General features: G+C 42.1%; 1 long non-coding RNA gene across 1 annotated transcript in view; it reads right to left on the bottom strand.

Annotated features, from left to right (window-relative positions):
• LOC128349238 (uncharacterized) overlaps positions 1-15261 on the bottom strand; it is a 58732-nt gene that overhangs the window by 25941 nt on the left and 17530 nt on the right. The window contains exons 3-4 of the long non-coding RNA XR_008318648.1: positions 10915-11037; positions 8732-8798 (exon numbers count right to left, since the gene is read on the bottom strand). This is a non-coding gene — a long non-coding RNA (uncharacterized LOC128349238). The remainder of the gene's footprint in view (positions 1-8731; positions 8799-10914; positions 11038-15261) is intronic.

Raw genomic sequence — 15261 nt, 5'->3', positions numbered from 1 at the left:
CACCTAAAATAGCTTGGTGTATTCTGGCCTTACAATTTAATGTTGCTAGTTCTACTGTGATATTCAAGCTAACAACAAAGAAGTTGAAGGGGGGGGCACAATCTGTTGACCTGAACGAGGGAAATAAGGAAAGGTAACTCAAGCGTGATGAAAACCTGAAACATTTGATAGGAAACATCACATAAGGCATCAATATCACATGCCTGCCATCTGTTCAATGGAAGTACGTGATCCCTCCGGCCCCATTAATTTAAGCCGGGACAGAGCAACGAGTCAGAAAATTACACAACTGCATTAGCTCCATCACCACACAAAGCAACAGAAAACATCTATGATAAAAACATGTCATTGTATGAGTTATGCAAAGAGACACAGCGAACAGTGAGGGATGACTCAGACAAGTGAGATGTCAGGCTATGGCTTGAGTGGATCTCTGTCACAACTGGCCATATGCAGAAGCAACCAGTTGATGCTTTAGCCGTATTCAGACAAAGTTGTACAAGTGTATAGATTTCTGCACACTCACACATGTTTTTGTGTGTATGACAGCGCCTGCATTCATTTGCAAAGTGCACCTGGATACAGGTCCCTCAAATGCCTAATACAGATCGTAAGTGTACTGCTGTACCTGTGTTCAACTGTGAATAACAGTACCTGTGAATACTGCACACTCATTGTATAATGTCTGAATAGGGCTCTTCAGTGGACATTGAGTTTCAAGCTGGGCATGCACTGAGGCAACCCCATCTCTTCTTCAACATAGAGGGTAATAGATTGTTTTATTTTCTAAAGAATGTATATCCTGCTTTCCCCCTCCTTCCAGAGATGCCAACAATGTCTAACATAAACCATAAATCAGAATGAAGCAATTTCTAAAGCTGGGTTCAGGCAGCTAAAATCATAAAAACAAAAATCCAACAGAGCAACAGAGCATGGTCTACAGAACTCACAAGCTTGCCAAAAGAAAAACAAGTTCAAATGGCACTGGAACACTGTCAAAGGGCTGGTGGGGGCGGGGGCAAATGAATCTCCTATGACAGGAAGTTCAACATACTGTGGGCCACCACAGAAAAGGCACTTCTACGTGTCATGATACTATAGAGTACTTAATTCACATCCGTTGGTCAAGCGCCTGTGAAGGGGCCTCATGGCTTCCCTAGGAAATTCAGTTTCATTATGTGCTAGCACTAGATAGCTCACTCAGCACTTTGTACCAAGCAGCAATTTTTGTTGCAGCAGTAGATGGAAAGGGGTTTTTCTCCTTCCCAGCACTGCTTCCTCAGCACTGCACAGATTCCCCCTTGAGCTGCTCATGGAATATGTGTGGAATATTTTTCAAATATAGAAAACTGTTCTCTGAATTCTGGCCATCTCATCCAAATCTGTTATGCTCACGGCAACTCCAAATTCATACATGAAGAAACCAAGATATTTTCATTGTTTTGATGTTCTACATTGAGGAGTATTCAGTGAAGCTGCTTAATGATCTGTGTGTCCTGAGAAGAAGGCAAGAGCAGCTCAGACCAGGGAGCTCATGCTATTAGCTCTTCAAGTAACCACTAACAGCCCCCACTCAACCACTCACCTGCCCAAGCTTGCCTCGCTTTTTCATTCATGATGCGGTCTAATGATATCACCATCCCAGCACTTGTTATCATTGGGATGCGCTCATGCCAGGGTGGTATTGTCATTAGATCATGTTGCCAGTGGCAATGAGTGAGTGGCCAAACAGGGGCCCAGAGGTGAGCTGCAGGCAGGTAGGTCTGGGGCTGCGGGGGCGAGTGGAAGGTGAGCAGTGGGAGCAGCAGGGGGGGCTTTAAAAATCTAGCCATGGATTGCCACCAACCAGTGACGACTGGTGATTTGTGGGGGGGGGCACTAGGCAGGGCAGGTGATGGGTGGAGTCACTGGTAGTGAGAGGTGAAGCCAATTGTGGGCAGCTGTGGAGGTGGAGCCAGGACTAGGCAGGTGCCTTAGCAATAACTGGCAAAGTGTATATTTGTAGCTAACAAGTAGGATCAAAATACAAACACATACAATCAAGCACAGAAATCTCAGTTGCTCATCAGCAGAGATACAGAGAGAGTAAATGCATCCTGAAGTCACCAGGGCAGCTCTGTCTGCCTGATTGTTTCAAAAATGACTACTGCTAATAATAAATAACAAGAAAGAACTCTGAGCCAGAGTGGTACAGTGGTTAGTGTGCTGGACTAGACTGGGGAAATCCAGGTTCAAATCCCCATTCAGCCATGAAACTCACTGGGTGACTCTGGGACAGTCACTTATCTCTCAGCATAACCTTCCTCATAGGGCTGTTGGGAGGATATATGTAACCATGTACACCACTCTGGGCTTCTTGGAGGTAGCAAAGACTACACATGTAAAAGCAAATAAATCTATATAAGCCACAGGTAAAGCAGGGACTAGCTACAAAAGTGGAGAAAAAATGCATTCTGAAGTTACAAGTGCAGCTCTGCCTGCCTGTTTCAAAAATGCATACATAAATAATAGAAAAATCACAGGTTTTTCCATTATTCCTGCTGCATCTATAAACCATCTCTTGTAACTTACGAGGACACCATAGGAAGCAAAGATGCATGGGGATACCCTCTCCCTACACCATGCCTGCTGAACATCTGGGTACCACTCTCCACCCACTTTGGGTGCCCACCACTTAGCGTGGGTGCCCATTCTAGCAACTAATATTTTTTATGGAGATCACTTCCTTAATCCTTGCCCAATGAACAGTGGACATGTTAACGTTACAGATACTGGCCACAATACAGAGAAAAAAACCTGGTTAGCTCTCTGCATAGCTAATGGGTTTTTAAAATTATTTTCCTTCTGTCAGAATCCATTATTTCTCTACAGTACACCCACATAGGAAGCCACTTCTGCAATTATTTGAAAAATAGTTTGAACTCAGAAATCCACAATATGCCCTAAAAGAACTTTCTGGCTTCTTATGCCAGTTTCTAATCTAATTGGTCCTGTCTTTTAGATTGCTATTCCTTCCAATGTTTTATGGCATGTCATTTTGGGAATGTGCCATAATGTTTTGCATGCAGATCAGAGAACAAGGGAGAGAAAGCAGAGATTGCATTCATCCCCTCCAAACAAGCACAAACAAAGAAGCCAGCAAAAGGTCAGACTTATCAACAGCCAGCCAACCTACCAGCTCTCTAACAAAAATGGCGATTGGATTCTTCAGAGTTGCTAAAAGAAAAAGACATCACCGCCCTCTGGGCATATTGATTGGCTGTCTGAGGAGTCAATCAGCCTAGTCCCTCCCTGGTTTATATGGCAGCAGGGATGAGAAGGGCCCAGGCTGGTCGGATCCCAGTGGGGTTAAGAGGGCAAGGTAGGGAGAACTGCAGGAAACAGCTTGGTTGAGTGTGGCAGGAAACAGGGAGCAACGTCAGGAAGGGGCGGGGCTGGAAGTAGGCTTTAAGCCCTGTCAGCTCTGCACTGGGACATTTAAAGACAAGGCAGGTGATGATTTATTTATTTATTATTTATTTGATTTATATACCACGCTTCCAAAAATACTGTTCTGAGGATGAGGAGCTGCTTCTGAAGTGAGAGCTGGGAGTTCTCCAGGAGAAGGAACCAGGTGAATAGAGCTAGCCAGGATAAGTACTTAGGTGACAAACTAGCCTCCTCCCCTGGCGGTTCCTGAGGCTGATCTTTTCTGTGCCTACCCAGTCATTCTGGAGTCCAAGAAGGGCCCACCTTATCTCCTGGGAGTCTGACAAACCGTATGTTTGGAAGCCTTCAAAAAGCTACACACACATGAAGTAATTAACAAAACTAAGATGCCCTTGGATATGCACTATGTGGTAAATGGGGAGAAACAAAAACTCCACATGACAAGAGAAAAAAAACCTTGTGTTACTCGGATAGATTTGTGGTGGATGAGGGGTTCGGTCTTCATAACCATTTAACCAATACTTGGTAATTTAAAAGGGTTTCCCCCTCCCCTAGTCAGAGAATGTTTGTAGGTACTGTTTGCTTCTGAAAAATATGCTGATGGAGAAATTACAAATGAATAATTCCCACCAGCTCTGACAACTTTTATATGTGCACAGCATGCAATGTTATACTGTAATGGACCACACTGAGTTATGTCTGTGCTTCTTATTACTGATAGGTTGCAATATATGACAACTCGCCTCAAACCCTCTAAGAAATAATGAAGTTTTTTTTTAAAAAAATCCTGGCAAATGTAAGTCTTGTTTTCTTTTGCTTTTTAAAAATGTGTGTGTGTGTGTGTGTGCGCGTGCGCGCGCACGCGTACACACACATTCTTGAAGCGAAATTAGAAAAATGCAGCTACATGGGCTGAAAACAGGGAAACAGGGAAAATGTCACCGGCATATAATTACTTGCAGGTTTTTGGAACACTGACTGCTTTTCCTTTTCCCATTTAAATGCTGGCAATTGGCTTTTATAGCACATATATGAAGGGAGAGACCTGCTTTGGCCCTGTTGTGAGAACTATAATTCTTTCAAATTGATGTGCCATAGAAGTACAACTCAATATTTTTTCCCTGCACACTATATTTTACAGTCAGAGGACCTTCACTAATCAGACTAAAGCAATTTGGATCCCTGTCATTGCTCACTGAAAACATATGAGCAGGTTGGCACATGTGGCCTTCTGCATTGATCAGTTCTTCCCCTGCTGTGTGCATGAAGAATTCAGAGCTGGGGCTTTGGAAGATGAAAATTTGTCCAAGGAATCAAATGTAGCTACACTTCTTGCCCTGTGCACCTTGATCACAGACCTTATTGTCGATATTCCATTTTATTTAGGCCATATGGAAAGTCCACATTTTTTCTTTGATCTTTATTATTTTGTATGTGTGCATGTGGGTGTGCACATGTTCTCTCTCTCTCTCTCTCTCAGTACATGTTCTCAAACCTTTCCTTATGATGGGTGCTGCTTTTTTCCTTGGTACTCTATGAGGCCAGTTCACACACAACCATATGGGGGTGGGCTGGAGGGTTAGAGAGCTGCTACACCAGTAGCAGCAGATGATCAGAACTTCTCTTTGGGTCAGCAAACCCAAGAAACACACAATTAAGCCAGTCAAGGTGTCAGTTACTGAAATCAGGATCTGCACGCATGGAAAGGCCTTACAGGTCTTTTCAGCATGCTTTGCATTGCACTGCCAATAGACTTCAAAGCCTCATTACATCAGCAGGTGCCCTCTGGTTGGCCATGATTGAGCAGGGGGTGGATCCAGCCATGCTGAAGCAGATACAGCTGCAGGATTGTAGAGTATGCTTTGGGGAGTAGCACATCCATGGATGGCAGCCCCTGTAGCCACAGCTCTCTATTGCTTCCAGGATTGCTGGGTCCTGGTGGGTGAGTACAAGAAGTAAGTGGATCCACATGACCAAAAAAAGCAAAGTAGGAGAGCTCTCCTACCTCCTCCTACATTCATTAAAATTAGGGTACATAAGCTGGGCTACCCTGCTATGAGCAACCTGGGTTGGAGGGATTTCATGAGTTCACACAGTCACGCAAACTAGGAAGAATGCTTCCTGCCCTGATTTTGATAATTGTGTGAAGAGGCCTATGGATATGTACCTCTTTCTCCAATGGATGTCCACATGGATAATGTTTCTAGAAGTAAGTTGCATAAATGAAGCTGTTTTGACTTTCATACACTCTTACCACCACACTCTCAACTAGCTATAGCACCTTATCATGTCAGCCCAATCCTGGCAATCTATGGTTGGCAGATATATATCTTTTCAGAAGGATAGTTCCAAAAAGATTGGTAATGAGATCTGAGAACCATTAAAAGTGTTTTGTGGCCTTGATCAACTACCCCACTGACCTAGCTTTTTCTGAGAAAGACAAGCCATCGAAAACGTTAATGCCACATAATGTCATGCTGGCTTTTTTTGTTTCAAATCAAGATAATCCTAGCCCATGTATGAAACAAGAAAATTGTATTTAATAATTTATCACAAAGGGAGCAGCTGTTATGGAAAACTACAAGTTTTATCTGTGGCTCCACTTTCTAAAGCTGTTAATACCTGGTTCTAATATCTAAGAAGCTGACTAGGTGAGACATGTTGAAAAGAGTTTCAGATGAATAGTTTTAATAAAAAATGGGGAAGAATAATTTGGTCATGGATGAAAAACTATTGCAAGAAAACAGGCTGGGCTTCTATAGAGCAGGAGGCTTCTCTATCTCTAATTAAAAAGCCCATATTGTTCACTTATCAGTATTTTTGCCTCCATATTATCTCAGAAGCACATTATAAGCTCTAAGGGCAATCTGATTATGTATTGCTTCTTCCACATATGGAAGATCAAGCGGTAGAGTTAACACTGCTTGTGCTTTTAGTATAGGACCTTCAAACTGCACAATTTCACCATAAATGATCTAAATCATTTGACATCAAAATTCATTATTACCTTTATAACCCAACCTTTACTTTAAGAAACTTTGAGTGTCATTAGTGATCCCGCCCCCCCACACACACACATTTTATCATCTCAACATCCCTGTGAGGTGGGATGAGCTGAGTTAATAACTGGCCCAAGGACACCTAGTTAACTAAATCACACGGGTACTGGCAGTACAACTTTTCACTTCAAGGCTGGAAGTCTAAAAATTGCATTAATAAAGTAGTAAGGGAAACTTGTTTTACAAAGGCCACATACCTGCTATTAGGATACTGGTGTGATTTCCAAATTAACAATAAGAACAGCCTTACTGGATCAGGCCCAAGGCCTACCTAGTCAGCATCTTGTTTCACACAGTGGCCTACCAGATGCCTCTGAGAAGCCCAAGGCAAGAGGTGCGGGCAAACCCTCTCTCTTGCTGTTGCTCTCCTGCAACTGGTACTTAGATTCTGGCCTCTGAGGCTGAAGGAGTATCATATATTACTCTGGATATATCTGTGCTCTAAGGAGCCAACTATTAAATTAGGAACAGTGTGATACCAATTGGCAGAGAGCTAGCAGTGCTCCTAATGAAAAGCAGACAAGGACATATCGTCAGTCACACCACCACCCATATCTGTTTATGTATGCTGGCCATTTTAAAAGCATGCAGATGCACATGTTCTCTAGAATTAAAAAGATGACAGATTCTTAGTGCTAAAATACCAACAGGGGGCCACGCAGACGTCACCCAGTATGATTTCAATGGGAGTGGTGGCAGGGTGGTGGATTCAGAAGCTTGGTTCACACAGTTGTTCAAATCTAGGTTGATGTGGGTTAGTGACATTAGCGTGATTGTGTAAACCCATGGAAAGGTGGTTCATGGCCTGAGATGAATCTGAAATTCCCACTTTGGTGTGGGTTCACACAATCATTCTGTGTTGGTAACGCACATTAAACATAGATTAAAATGATTGTGTGAAGCAGACTGGTACTTCTGCTGGAAATTGACAGATTGTCAGATCGGCATAAGAATCTGTGAAATGAGTATGGTGTTAGTAGAGTTCCCACTCCTTTCACAGAAGTTAAGATAATCAGTGACATCTGCTAGGGGGAGAACTATTTAATAAGCAAGCCCAGCTGTTTTATGAAGTAGTTTACAGAGGGCAATGTGACATCCATTTGTGACGACTAACAAGGAACGTTATGACTATCTTGGTACTTGAGCAATATGAAATGAGATAAACTCTTTAACAGTAAGTGGTGAGGGTGCTGATTTTACCAAAGTAATTATGAAAAGCATTACTCCTTTTAAATGTGTAAATATACTTGTAGTAGTGGAAAAGAAAATCCAAAGCTGCAAAGAAAGAATTACTTTGGGTATGTGGAACATAAGGAGCATGGATATGGGCAGGGACGTAATTATAATTAAGCAGATGGGTTCAAAGAACCCAGGGCCCCCAGCTCCTGAGGAGCCCCTAGCTCTACCCCTTCCTATTTTCTTCATTATCTCCCACACTCTGAGGGGCTGCCAGGGAGAGGGGCAAACAGGGACCCCTTCTCCCCTAGTGATGCCCCCGAATATGGGGAAGCTCAACAAAGTGAAAGATGAAATGAATCGACTATAGATTGACATCTTGGGCATCAGTGAATTAAAATGGACTGGAATTGGACACTTTCAGTCAGAAAATCATACTGACATGAAAAACAAAGAAGGAACAGTGTTGCTTTCATAGTCAGGAAGGATATCGCAATGACAATACTTGGGTACAATGTGGTCAGTGACTGACTAAAATCAATTAGATTTCATGGACAACCCTTTAACAGGATAGTTTTCCAAGTCTATGCCCCAACAATTGATGCAGAAGAAGAGGAAGGTGATGAGTTTTATGCTCATGTTCAGTCTGAAATTGACAGAACATGCAAGCAAGATGTGCTGGTAGTGGTTGGGGACTGGAAAGCCAAAGTTGGAAATGGTAAGGAGGAAAACATGGTTGGGCTGTATGGCCTAGGAAACAGAAATGAAGCAGGAGAACAACTTAATAGTTTCTGCTGATCCAATGATCTCTTCATTACTAACACATTCTTCAAACAACCAAAGCGGTGCCTATACACATGGACATCACGAGATGGAGTACACAGAAATAAAACTGACTACATTATTGGTGCAAGGAGGTGGAAGAGCTCAGTTATAACAGCAAAGATGTGGCTTGGGGCCGACTGTGGAACGGATCATGAAGTGCTCATGTGCAAGTTCCAAGTCAAGCTAAAGCAGAAAAACAAAGCTATTGCATTTCCATGATATGATCTTGAGAATGTACCCACCATTTTGAAGGAGAACATCAGGAACCGTTTTGAAGTTCTGAACCTCATTGATAGGGAGCCAGAGGAACTGTGGAATGAAATCAAAGAAGTTGTTAAGAACGAATGCAAAAAGAGACTGCCAAAGACCATGAAACAGAAATGAATGTCAGAACAGACAGTGGAAATTGACAAGCAGAGGAGAGAAGCCAATGTCAAGAAAGATAAAGACCTCATGAAGGAACCTAATAGGGAATTTCAGAAAGCTGTTAGAAGACACAAGGAGCAGTACTACAACATTGAGGATTGAATTAAACATGGAAAAACAAAGGAAGTTTTTCAAATGATCTCTGAACACAGAAGGACGTTCCAACCTTGAATTGGCATGTTAAAGGATGCCAAAAGACAGATAGTAAATGATTCAGAGAAGATAAAACAGAGACGGAAGTAGTACCCTGTTTCCCCGAAAGTAAGACCTGCCCCGAAAGTAAGACCTAGCAGTAATTTCTGATGTACCGCTAATTGCCCTAGTGCATTTTTTTGGGCTAAAATTAATATAAGACACTGTCTTATTTTCGGGGAAACACGGTATACTGAAAATCTGTACAGCAGGGACATCAGCATCCAAGATACTCTAGAAGATATTCCCTACTTGCAGGAACCTCTAGTATGGGAAGATGAAGTTAGATCAGCACTCCAATCATTACCACGTCAGAAGGCTACAGGAATTGATGGAACAGCTATAGAAATATGGCAGGTAACAGAAGAAGAATCAGTCAAGGCTCTAACCAAACTATGCCAGCAAATCTGGAGAACAACACAGTGGCCAACAGACTGGAAGAGGTCAGTATACATGCCAATACCAAAGAAAGGAGACTTAACAGATTACATAAACTGTCACACAATATCCTTAATTTCAGATGCTAGCAAAAAAAATGCTCAGAATCATCCAATTCAGATTAGAGCCCTACGTGGAAAGGGAAATGCTTGATGTTCAAGATGGTTTCTGAAAAGGCAAAGGAACAAGAGCCATTATTGCTGATGCATGCTGGATAATTGAGAAAGCCAAGGAATACAAAGAAGAAGTCAATATATGCTTTATTGACTACAGAAAAGCCTTCAATTGCATCGACCATGTCAAGTTGTGGAATATCCTTAGGAAAATGGGCGCCTCAGAACATCTCATTGTTCTCATGAGAAACCTATACACAGGACAAGAAACCACAGTCCAGACAGAACAAGGTGTAACAGACTGGTTCCAGATCACCAAAGAGTAAGACAAGGCTGTCTACTTTCTCCTTATTTATTCAATTTATATGCTGAACATCTACTGAGAGAAGCTGGATTGGAAGAAAATGGGATTACGACTAAATGTACAGAAGACTAAACTAATGACAACGGGTACAGCAACCAGCCTCAGAATTGATAATGAAGACACTGGATAGCTTCTGCCTTTTAGGATTGACCATCAGCAGTAAAGGATCCAGCAGTCAAGAAATACGCCACAGACTAGCACTTGGTAGGGTTGCAATGAAGGCCTTGGAAAGATATTTAGATGCCGTGACGTATCTACACCTACAAAGATTAGAATCATTCGGACAATGGTTTTTCCTGTGACACTCTATAGATGTGAAAGCTGGATTTTGAAGAAGCAGGACAGAAAAAGTATTGATGTTTTTGAAATTTGGTGCTAGATAAGACGTTTGAGGATACCATGGACAGGAAGTCAAACAAATGAATCATAGAACAAATCAATCCAGAATTTTCACTCGAGGCACAAATGACTAGGCTCAAACTATCATACTTTGGGCACATTATTATGCAAAGACCCAGCTCCCTTGAGAAGTCCATAATGCTGGGAAAAGTTGAAGGAAAGGAAAGAAGAGAACAGCCAGCAACAATAGATGGATTAAATTATGACAGCAATGAACGCACCACTGAGAGACCTAAAAGGCCAAATTGATCATCCTGGAGATAATCTATCTATGTGGTTGCTAAGAGTCAACACAGACTTCACGGCACTTAATCAATCAGTCAGTCTTAACCAACAGTGTGCTTGGCAGTATACAAATATATCATTTAAATCAGGTCCCTGCTCAGAAGGGGATCACACAATCTGATTCAGACAAAGAAGAGAGTAGACAAAGGAAGAAAAACACCAGCCTGCTACTAGAAGAAGTGGAAAGAGATGTTAAGATGTTTCATACCATGTAGGGCAGGAAGGGTGTGATATGGGAATAATCCAGTGCAGATCCTTCCTTCTTCCAGTCCAGAGAAAAACGCAATGGACTAATGACACCAGAAATTGTTTCAGCCTGCCATATTTGATCCTGTTTGGATTGAATGATGAATCGTTTTCATATAAAATTAAACGGTTTAATTTGTTTTTATCAGACTGTTTTTATTGTATTTTGTAGATTTTTAACTGTTTTACTCTGTTTTATATAGTGTTAAACTTTGTAAAATACCTAGATATGTATATATAACATCACACTCATATATAGCTGATCCAAGAATTTGTGCCAGTTCTGACATGACTCAACAGTGTTTAGCTTGAGGTCATGCAAGATGCCTGCCATGATTTGCTTCTCTGATAAGAAGATGAGCCCTTTCATGATCCCATGAGTGGGCGGTGGAGAAGGCTGCAGCAGCTTACCTTCCCCGCAGATGATCTGGAAGAGTTGCTGGGTGTGTGGCTTATCATTCCAAGATAAGCCCCTGCCATCCCAGGCAGCGTGGGGTTTCAGGGGCCAGGATGACTTGTTCTGGCCCCTGAATCTCCGCGCTGTCTAGCGCAGCAGCAGCTCATCTGGGTGCATGATCTGCACACCCAGCAACTCTTCTGGATCATCTGTGGGGAAGGTAAGCTGCTGAAGCCTGCCCCATGGCCCACCCTCAAGCCTGCTCACGGGATTGTGAGAAAGGGCTCATCAATGCGCAGTGCATAGTAGGGATCCCCTCCAGCAACGACCAGGAACCCGCTCATGAGAGCAGCTGGCGCTGACCCACAAGAAGTTAGCCTGGTTTGAGGTCGCACTCGCACCCTTAACTGTGGCTAACCAGTGAGCTCTCTAGGCAGATTTGCCGCCAAGGTGCTGTGGTGACCACACAGCTCCTGGCAGTTCTCATGGGCAGCAAACCCGGGTTTAGCTGTCCTAGCCTAGTCTTGGCTGCTCATGAGAACAGCCTTGATTTCTTCAGACAAGGGAGTCTGGGGTTCCTCTATTCCAGACACATGACTCTATCCCACATAGCTGTACAAAATGTAAGAATGGAATATTACTGTGGAAAGGGGCATATACTTGAGAGAGAGCAGAGTTCTGGACTGTCAGCGTGGAGCCATAGGCTAAGTGACTGTGTGAGCTGGCATTCTTTCTAGTTATTTAGAAAATTAGTAGCTGTGGAAATTAACTTTAGCAGTTGTAGACCTATTACTATTAGTTTTATCATCCTTCTAAGACATCCCCTGAGGCAATCCCTGGAAATTGGATGCTATTGTACATTGCAATAAACCCATAATTGATTATGCTATGGAGCTTTAGTATGGGTTGAGAAATTGGATCCAGAAAATAAATAATACATTCAAAACTTTGCTAGAAGGCTAAATTTGAAACTTATTTACTGAACCTTTTGGGACTTATTTCCCCTCAGCAATGGTAATAGCCCTTTCCTCAAAGGCATTTTTCAGTACAAGCCCATTGAAATGAATGGTGGTTGCACAGGTTCAGATCTTCAAGGACAGGAGTCCTTAATTTGCTGTGGTCACTGTGAAAGGTGCTGTATATATTGCTCACTTGGGCATTCTCCACAGAAGTTTATCCTATATGTTGCGCTCATACGTTTGTGAAGATAAAGTTCAACTATATTATTACATTATGAGAAAATATATGCCATGGATGCTTTTCACAAATAAGGCTGCAGTCATCTTTCCTTAATGCTATTAGTCGCAAATGTGATGATTTGCATCAGTTCTGTAGCACACATGATGTGAGGTGAAATTCAGGGCATGATCCAATCAAAGTCAAGCACTTTGAATTCCCACTGATTTCATTGAGAGAGAGCTAAGATTCACATTAACTCTTTGAAGTAAAGGGCCTTAAAAGTGCTCAGCTTTGGCTGGACCCTGTCTTTTGTTTATATTTTATTACTCTGCATGGAAAAATTAGGAAGCATCCAAACTATTTATTGGTGACAATGCACCAGATTTAGATATGCACAAATCTATTTTTAATTCAATTTGTGCCCCCCCCTGATTTATTTTGTGTCCAAATCTACCCCCTGAAAATCGCCTCAGAATTTATTTGTATTTACTTTGATTCAATTTGGATTTTGATTGATTTGGACCATTTAAAAAGGTCCCAGGGGCACCAAATTTGGGTGGTAGGTAGGTCCTCATGGGTGCCACCTACCACCCAGATTTCAAGGCAGTGGGTCACTTGGTTGATTTTTAATGGATTATTTTAGTTTTTGCTGATTTTGAACATTTCTGCCATAGGAAATAAAAGGGATTCGACATCGCCATATCCTAACCCTTACACAGATCTCCAGCTTTCATGAAAACAAACAAACCCCGCTAAGCTCTAGCCCTTGTAGAAGTGGAGTTACGGATCAAAATGTGTGTTCATTATTTTTCAAGTGTTCAGATTCTTTGGACTATAATTTTTCTTAATAATGAAGGATTCATTGCACACCTTCATTTCTTCTGTTCATTTTGACTGTCACTGGACAGTGCCAACTGTCAAATGCCATGTGCCAGCTACACTCCACCCCCCACCTGCAAGGCAGTGGGGTACTCATTTTAATTTTTAGGAATATTGAAATGTTTAGATTCATTGGTGTCTAATAACTTTTTCTCATAATTAATCCCTATGAAGATTCATTATACGCCTTCATTTCTTCTGTTTGTTTTGACTATCACTGGACAGTGCCAACTGTCAACTGCCATGTGTCAACTACACACACCCACATACACACACACATACACACACACACACATACACACACACACACTGGGGTACTAATTTTTTTTTGTATTTTTGAAGTGCTTAGATTCTTTGGTGTCTTCATTACAAACTTTCATTTCTTCTGTTCATTTTGACCTCACTGCTTTGCAGGTGGGGGTGGGGAATTAGTGGCATCCCATGTTCCAACTGTCCCCCAACCCACAAGCTGCTGGGTACTCAGTTTATATTTTAGGAATGTTTGAGGTGTTTAGACTCTTTGGTGTGTGATGAGTCCTCATAGGGATTCATTATGAGGAAAGGTTCTTAAACACCAAAAAGCCTAAACACTTGAAAAAAAATGCTAGAACATAAACTGAGTAGTACCACATTGCCTTGAGGGGGGTGCATTTGCACATGGCAGGTGACAGTTGACACTGTCATGGGAAGAGATCTGGTCTTGTGGTAGCAAGCATGACTTGTCCCCTTAGCTAAGCAGGGTCTACCCTGGTTACAATGAATGAATGAAGTGTGAGCATTGTATGATATTCCTCTCAAGGGATGGAACCGCTCTGGGAAGAGTATCAGAAGGTTCCAACTTCCCTCCCTGGCATCTCCAAGATAGAGCTGAGAGAGTTTCCTGCCTGCAACCTTGGAGAAGCTGCTGCCAGTCTGTGAAGACAATACTGAGCTAGATAGACCAATGATCTGACTCAGTATTTGGCAGCTTCCTATGTTCCTGTGTTCCACTGTCCAAAAGAGAGTCAAAACGAATAGAAGAAATGAAGGTGTTTAATGAATCCTCATAGGGATTCATTGAGGGAAAATTATTATACACCAAAAAACTCAAACGAAAAATAGTGACCACACATTTTGCTCCATAACTCTACTTCTACAAGGGCTAGAGCTTAGCTCTTTTTTTAAAAAATGAAAGCTGGGAATCTGGGGAAATTAATAGTAGGGATCCAAATCTCAAATTGATTTGAATCGAATCAGGCATGATTCAATTTGTATCCGAATCTAGCCAATGGACCACAGGGGTGATTTGTTTTGTCTCCAAATCACCCGGATCAGCTAGATTCGGGTACAAATCGATTTGTACCCGAATCAATCTGCACATCCCTAATTAAAACCTACTGCTGACATATTACATGCCCTTACAAGGGGTGAGAAAACTAGCTGCCTTGCAGGCTTATCTTGCTGGGTAGCACATGGAAAGGAGAATGCAGATATGATTTTCACTTCTCCCCACAAAACTCCTATTTACTGCCAGGACTATGTCCCTGGGGGCTGCATAGTCCTCAAGGACATATTTCTACAAGTGCGAGCAAGCTCCTCAAAGTATTTGTGCTCTTGCACCCACAGTAGCATGGGGGTGGGATTAGAATTTCCTGTGTTAGGATGCTCTGGATGTCAGCCAGTATTTGTAGTCTGCAGAACTGGAAACAAACAGCTTGTTTGAATGTATTCTTTGTTGTAGTCCTTACCATGTCTCAAATCATAAGTACATTTGAACAGTTAATTTCCAAAAGAAGAGGGGCGAAGTTCAAAGCTTCTAGGAAGCTATCTTATTGGACCTGGAAGCCCTGCTTTCTCAAATGTGTGTGAGCTGTT

The sequence above is a fragment of the Hemicordylus capensis genome, chromosome 3, assembly GCF_027244095.1.
Source record: "Hemicordylus capensis ecotype Gifberg chromosome 3, rHemCap1.1.pri, whole genome shotgun sequence".
Taxonomy (NCBI): domain Eukaryota; kingdom Metazoa; phylum Chordata; class Lepidosauria; order Squamata; family Cordylidae; genus Hemicordylus; species Hemicordylus capensis.
This window is presented reverse-complemented; position numbering and strand designations above follow the sequence as displayed.